The following is a 5,788-nucleotide window of genomic DNA, read 5'->3' as shown; positions in this document are numbered from 1 at the left end:
AAAGTAACTAGCTATGCGTAGGGGAAAAGGAGAAAAGAAAGGAAGACACTGAGGCAGACAACTTCAATTACTTTCTAGTCTTAGGACAGCCAGGCGACATGATTAAAGGAGAAAGTGTCTACCTCCCTCCAATCTTCCTTGGCCCCTGCCCTCAATGCTGGGCTTCTGTAGATGAATGACAGAGTGCAGATGGGGAAGAGCAAGCTCTGTCTAGTAAGAAGGCTAAGCACCAGGGAGAACAGAAGACTACTTTGGGCCAATTTGTTGGGGTTTTCCCAAGGACTTTCAATGGTGGTGGTAACAGTCCTGAAGAAGAGGTCGGGGAGAAGAGGTGGGGTGGGGGCCTTCTTAAAAACCTGTAAGGAATTTGGTTTCTGGGTAAATTGAGACTCTAGACACTGTCCTTCCTCACTGGGCTGGAAAAAGCCAGTCCTGGGAATTTCTGCTCAGACAGCTTCCATGAGCTAGGGTTCCCTGAAGGAACCCAGATGCCAGAGCCGCTCCCAGGAAGAAGGAGAGACTGAAGGGGCCCCAAGAGGCATCAGCTGCACTCCAAATGTATTGAGGTCCACTCTCTGCCCACCCTAAGGGCCCTTGCTATGTGGCCCAGGAAAGAATATCCTAACCTTGACTTTCAAGAGGCCTCTTGCCCAGAAGTGGTACTGAAGTGGTACTGAACTCTTCCCTTAAACTGTCTGCACAACCAGGATAGGGGATGGGACTTCGGATGAACTCCCTAGGCTGGGGGCAGATAAAGAAAGACTGCCAGGCCTGGCCCTTAGGGACACAGGCCTGGCACTTAGGGACACAGGCTGGCGGTAGAGCCAGAAAAGGGCTGAACAGGGAGTCCCAAGCAGGAGAGAAATATAATTCCATATTCCTGGCATTATATCCCATCACTGAAAGAGGACCACTTCTCCTGCTACCCCCGCCCCTCCCCCCCCAAATGGAGCCTGCACATTGGAGATCTGCCTTGGTGTCCTCTGGGAAGGAATGGTGACCCCAGAGGGAACCACTCTAACAGTGAGATGTGCCATCCAAAAGAACAGGCTCTCGGGCAGGATCTCTGATGGCAGGGCCAGAGATTGGAAAAGGCTCCAGCAGTCCCAAGAAAAGCAGGATCTGGGGGGTCACCTAAGTCCTTTGAAAACCAAGAATAGAGGGTAGATGGCACAGGAGATGGAGGTGGCTGGGTGGCTACAGCACTGCCCAGTTTCATGGGCCAAACTCTGCCCAACATGGTTGATAGCAGAAGAGACTAGGTGGGTTTGGACAGAAAATCTGACCCAGGTGGACTCCTGTTTAAGCCAAGAGAAGCAGCTTGACCAAGGGCTGCGGAGGCCCTCTTACAAAAAGTCTACAGTCAGAAGTCATGGAGGCCAGGACTAAGGCGTAGAACCTGGTTGCAGGGTGTGTGTGTGTGTGCATGCATATGTGTGGGTTATAGCCTGAAATAGTATACGTATAATTATTTTTAAAAGATATAAATAATCTAAAAAATTGGAAGGGCTGATGGAGATTTGGGGGGCATAGGCCTCTTTAAGACACACCTTGACATCACTGTGGCCCAAGTTTGGAGCTGTGGCTCAGCCACGGTCCTGGAGCCCAGATCTTGGAACACAAGCAGATTAAGGGGGAGTTGGGCGCTCCTTGCCTCCTTTGCTGTTGCTCACTGGCCTTTTGCTTTCCCACCCTGTCCCAGCTTTCAAGAGACTGAAAAGAGGGTACTTGCCCTGGGGCTGTAAAAGAGGATGCTTGGCCTAGTGGGTGCGACTGGTGGGTGGTGGTGGAGAAGGTGACTCCAGAAGGTGGAAAGTAGGGCCTGCTCTGTGGTAAGGCCTGAGCCTTCTGTAGGAGTCACAGATGTGCCTGTGTGGGTGTGAAGCCTCCCTTACCTGACATCTGCCCACTGAGGAGCTAGGGGCACTTTCCTCCTAGGTTTGGCCCTGAAGTCTACCTGTAGGCAGGGGCCAGACACTGAGACCCAAGGGAGTGGGGCCTATGAGGCCCACTACAGCAAAAGGAAAAGTCCCAGATCCATGTTCTCCTGTGACCAAACCTCGTCCTGTCTTCTCTGTACAATTCAAGGATTAGGTGAGTGAACCAGTCTCTTTCAGCTCTGAAAGTCTAGGCCTGATTACTGAACAGAAAAAGGATAGTGAGGATAAGAACTCCTATTGAATGCTTGCTATTCAATATGTGGTCGAAACAGGTACTGAATGTTTGGCTTGTGCAAAAAAAAAAAACTTTTAAGTGCTTAATCAGTGAGTTAATGTATGTAAAGTAGTTAGAATAGTGCTAGGCATATAGTAGTGCTACGTAAGTAAAAATCCTCGTAACAACATTTGACGGTACTCTTATTATCCCTACTTTCTAAATGAGGAGACAAGCCCAGAGAATTTGCCCTACTTGCCTAAAGTCACACAGCAGGTAAGTGATAAAGATTTGAAAGAAGGCAGGTCTGTACCCTGAACCTACTCGCCTCTTTGAAAAAATCTCCAAGTTAGCAAGGGATCAATGTCTCCTTCCCTATATGGGAGCAACTAGTCAGCTTATGGGGTAGTGACATTAGAAAACCTAATTAAGGAGGGAGCCCCCAAACCTAGGGGAATGGCTGTTGCTGAATGGTAGAGAGAACTTGGCCTCTGGAGACCAAAGAACCATAGAAGAACCAGGAGATACCCTTGGCCAGTTCTCAAACATAAGCGTACATCCTAACTGCCATGGTGGAGAGTGTTTACCAACTGCAGGTTCTGGACATTCTGATTCAGTAAGTATGGCATGAAACACAGGAACCTGCATTATAAACAAGAGGTTTGAATGCAGGCCTTCATTAAGAATCACTGCCCTAAAGTAGGGAAAAGAGGGAGGCAAAAGACTGTGCTGCCAGGAGGCAACGAGGAACAGTGGGGTTGGATCTGAGCCAGTCGTGTAACTTGGGTGTCACAGCTGATGCAATACCCCATGGAGCCCACCAAAGGCCTGAAATGGGCGCAATGGGGAAAGAAGAGTGTATGGGTGGTGTGGAAAAGGGGAGAGAGGAGCACATGCGTTGTTCTCAAGCCGCACAGTCAGTGGGATTCACCCGGGATCTCAGAACCTCGAGGGAGGCCCGAGGGAGGCCCGAGGGAGTCCCACCCCAGGACGCAGGCCTTGTTCTAGGTGAGCCAGGGCGAGGCCTGTCAGCTTGAGGGAGGAGGGGCTGAACGCTCGGCTTTTCAAGGCTGCCGGTTCTAGGTACCAGGAATTACGGTAAAGGAAAGTGGCAAGAACAGCAGCCCAAATGAGGGGGCTGGTTGGGATTGGGCGCAGCTTGCCCCACCACCGGACCCTAACTCTTCCTGCTCTTAGGAGCCCAGCGCGCGAAAATCGCGCCCCCTCCGGGAAGGCAGAGGAACTGAGGTGGCCCGCCACCCCCGAACCTGCCTTCTGGCTCCCGGGACTCTGGGCTGCCTCTGCTCGGGAAGCCGCCCCTGAGTGTAGGCGCAGCACCGCCAACTCTCCTCGCAGGCGGAAAACACTCCCCTAGCAGGCGGAGGCGGGGGCGGAGGCGGAGGGGCGGGGTCACGTGTCCTCCCCTCCCCCAGCCCGCTGGCGCCCGGGACATCTCCCGCGCCTCCGTAGCCCACAGGACGCTTGTCCTACAGCGCCTCCTCATGGACAAGGCGCCAGACAACAGAGCAGGGGGACTGCGCCAGCCCCGGAAACCCGAGGCCCGGGCTTCTTCGCGCGGGCGGAGGTCTTCCCGCGCCGGAGGCTGCGAGCTGGTCCTCCCGTCCCCTGGGGCGGTCGGAAGGAGTTGAGAGGGCTCTGAGGCCGCCTCCCCCCGCAGCACTGACAACAAGCTCACGGCCCAGGAGCGTGCATCTTCCATTAATTAGGCGAGTCCAGGCGGAAAAGCCCTCCAGTTTGTCCGTTTATTTATTTATTGTTTGACCGCTCTCTGCTCAGCCAGTGGTCCCCACAGAGCCCTCGAACGTGCTGCGCTGGCGTAACAAGATCTGGGAATGGTCCGGCTGAAGGATTGGCCTGAAGTTTGGCGGTTTGAACAGGCGCCAAGAGGAAAGGCCTTTTCCCAAAGCAGAAACACCAGGCTGAAGAAAATCTATTATACACTTCCCCAAGGATCAGATATATATATATATACACACACACACACATACACATATATATATATACATATATATATCTTCTTTTAAGGTGTTAAATGTATGTGTGAGTGCTTATTTTAACACCTTGAAAGAAGATTTGGTTTCCTTTTGGCCACTAGCTCGCATTTGCAGACTGTTTCTAAAGTACAGATTTAAATTGGGGTGGGGTGGTGAGTCAAGATGATTGAAAATAACGTAGTCAAGGGCAAGATGTTTGACTATATTTAGAATGAAGACTGGAATAAAGGAAAGATGAGTGGCGAATCCTGAGGGAGGAGTTGGAGAGATCGGGTTATATCTTCCTGCTCTGAGTCCACTCGCCCCCTCCCCCCTTCCGTGCTTTGCTGGTTGGATCCCCAGGCTGGGCTATTTCATTGCACATGCGCCGGACGCTGGGCAAGCGGGCAAGGCAGGCGCTTCGGGGCACTGAGCTAGCTGTACGGTAGCTGTGCGCAGTGCTGGGCGGTGTGAGGCACCACGCACTGCTTCTGCGCCTACCTGCAGAAGCGCTTGGACGCCCCATCTTATAGAGGCAGGAAACATACTTTTTCAGGAAAACCTGTGTTAAAAGCCTCAAACGTCCTTTCTGATCTGCAAGCCCTGTTGCGCCAAACCAGCAAAATCGCCATGTTGCCGGTGAACCCTCTCAAGGTTTTCGTTTGGATCAGCAGTTTCACATCTAGTGCACGCCTTCTCCCAAGTCGTTAATCAAGGCGGGGTGGGGGAGAACCACCTTACGTTCAGAAAGCACAACTTCTCCCTCAGTCTGCACAACTATGAAGTCTAAGGGACCAGTTCCTAGAAAGAGGGTATCTATTCACACCAATTCCGGAAAAGTGGCCCTAAATTGGACTTAAATAGGAATTCCGAGTTCTTGGTGGCTTCTCCCCAGCTTCCGGTGCCCCCGCGTGCCCTGTCCGGCGGCCGCACTGCGGCAAGGCCGTAAATACCTCTAACAGCTGCCTGCCAGTCCAGAGTGAAATACTGTCTTTGTTCCTCCTGCTTCTCGAGCTCGGAAAACAGAATTCTGGCGAAATATATTTATTTGAAGGAGCATCTGACAGGAAAATACGTTTGGTTTTCAGCCCTGGTGCTTGACCACATTTATAACAACGAGCTTTTTTCTGGTCCTCCCGGAGAGCGCAAGCCCAGCTCACTGCCTGACCTTAGACACTAAGGCCCGGACGTGCCACCGGCTCCCTGATGTACAAAGGGATAGAGGTTCGGCCCAAGGACGCTGAGAGTTACACTCCCCCACTTGTGAGGTCCTAGGGTCCAAGTGGTTTTTTTTTAGTTTCGTTTAATTTTTTAAAAATTGGGTTAACTGGGACAGTGGGGGCATTTCTGGCAGTGGCAAAAGCGTTAACTAGTTCCTCTTGGACTAAATGGCCTGCGTTCAAATGTGATTTGCAGATTATTTATTCCCTTAGATGCAACTGACCATTTAAGGTCTTAATGCAATTGACCATTTAAACTCTTAATGCTACCACGGGACTTACAAAGAGCCCCCTAGTCCTCCATATCTGCCCATGACGTCACCCTCTGCTGCGTAATCGGACCCGCAGCCCGCCCAGGTTCTCAGTCACTTGGGCGCGCTCAGCCATGGAACCCAGGGAAAGGCGACTGAAGCTCTGAAC

Source organism: Leucopleurus acutus (assembly GCF_964270905.1).
Source record: "Leucopleurus acutus genome assembly, chromosome: 6".
Lineage (NCBI taxonomy): Eukaryota > Metazoa > Chordata > Mammalia > Artiodactyla > Delphinidae > Leucopleurus > Leucopleurus acutus.
Note: the sequence above shows the minus strand (reverse complement) of the source record.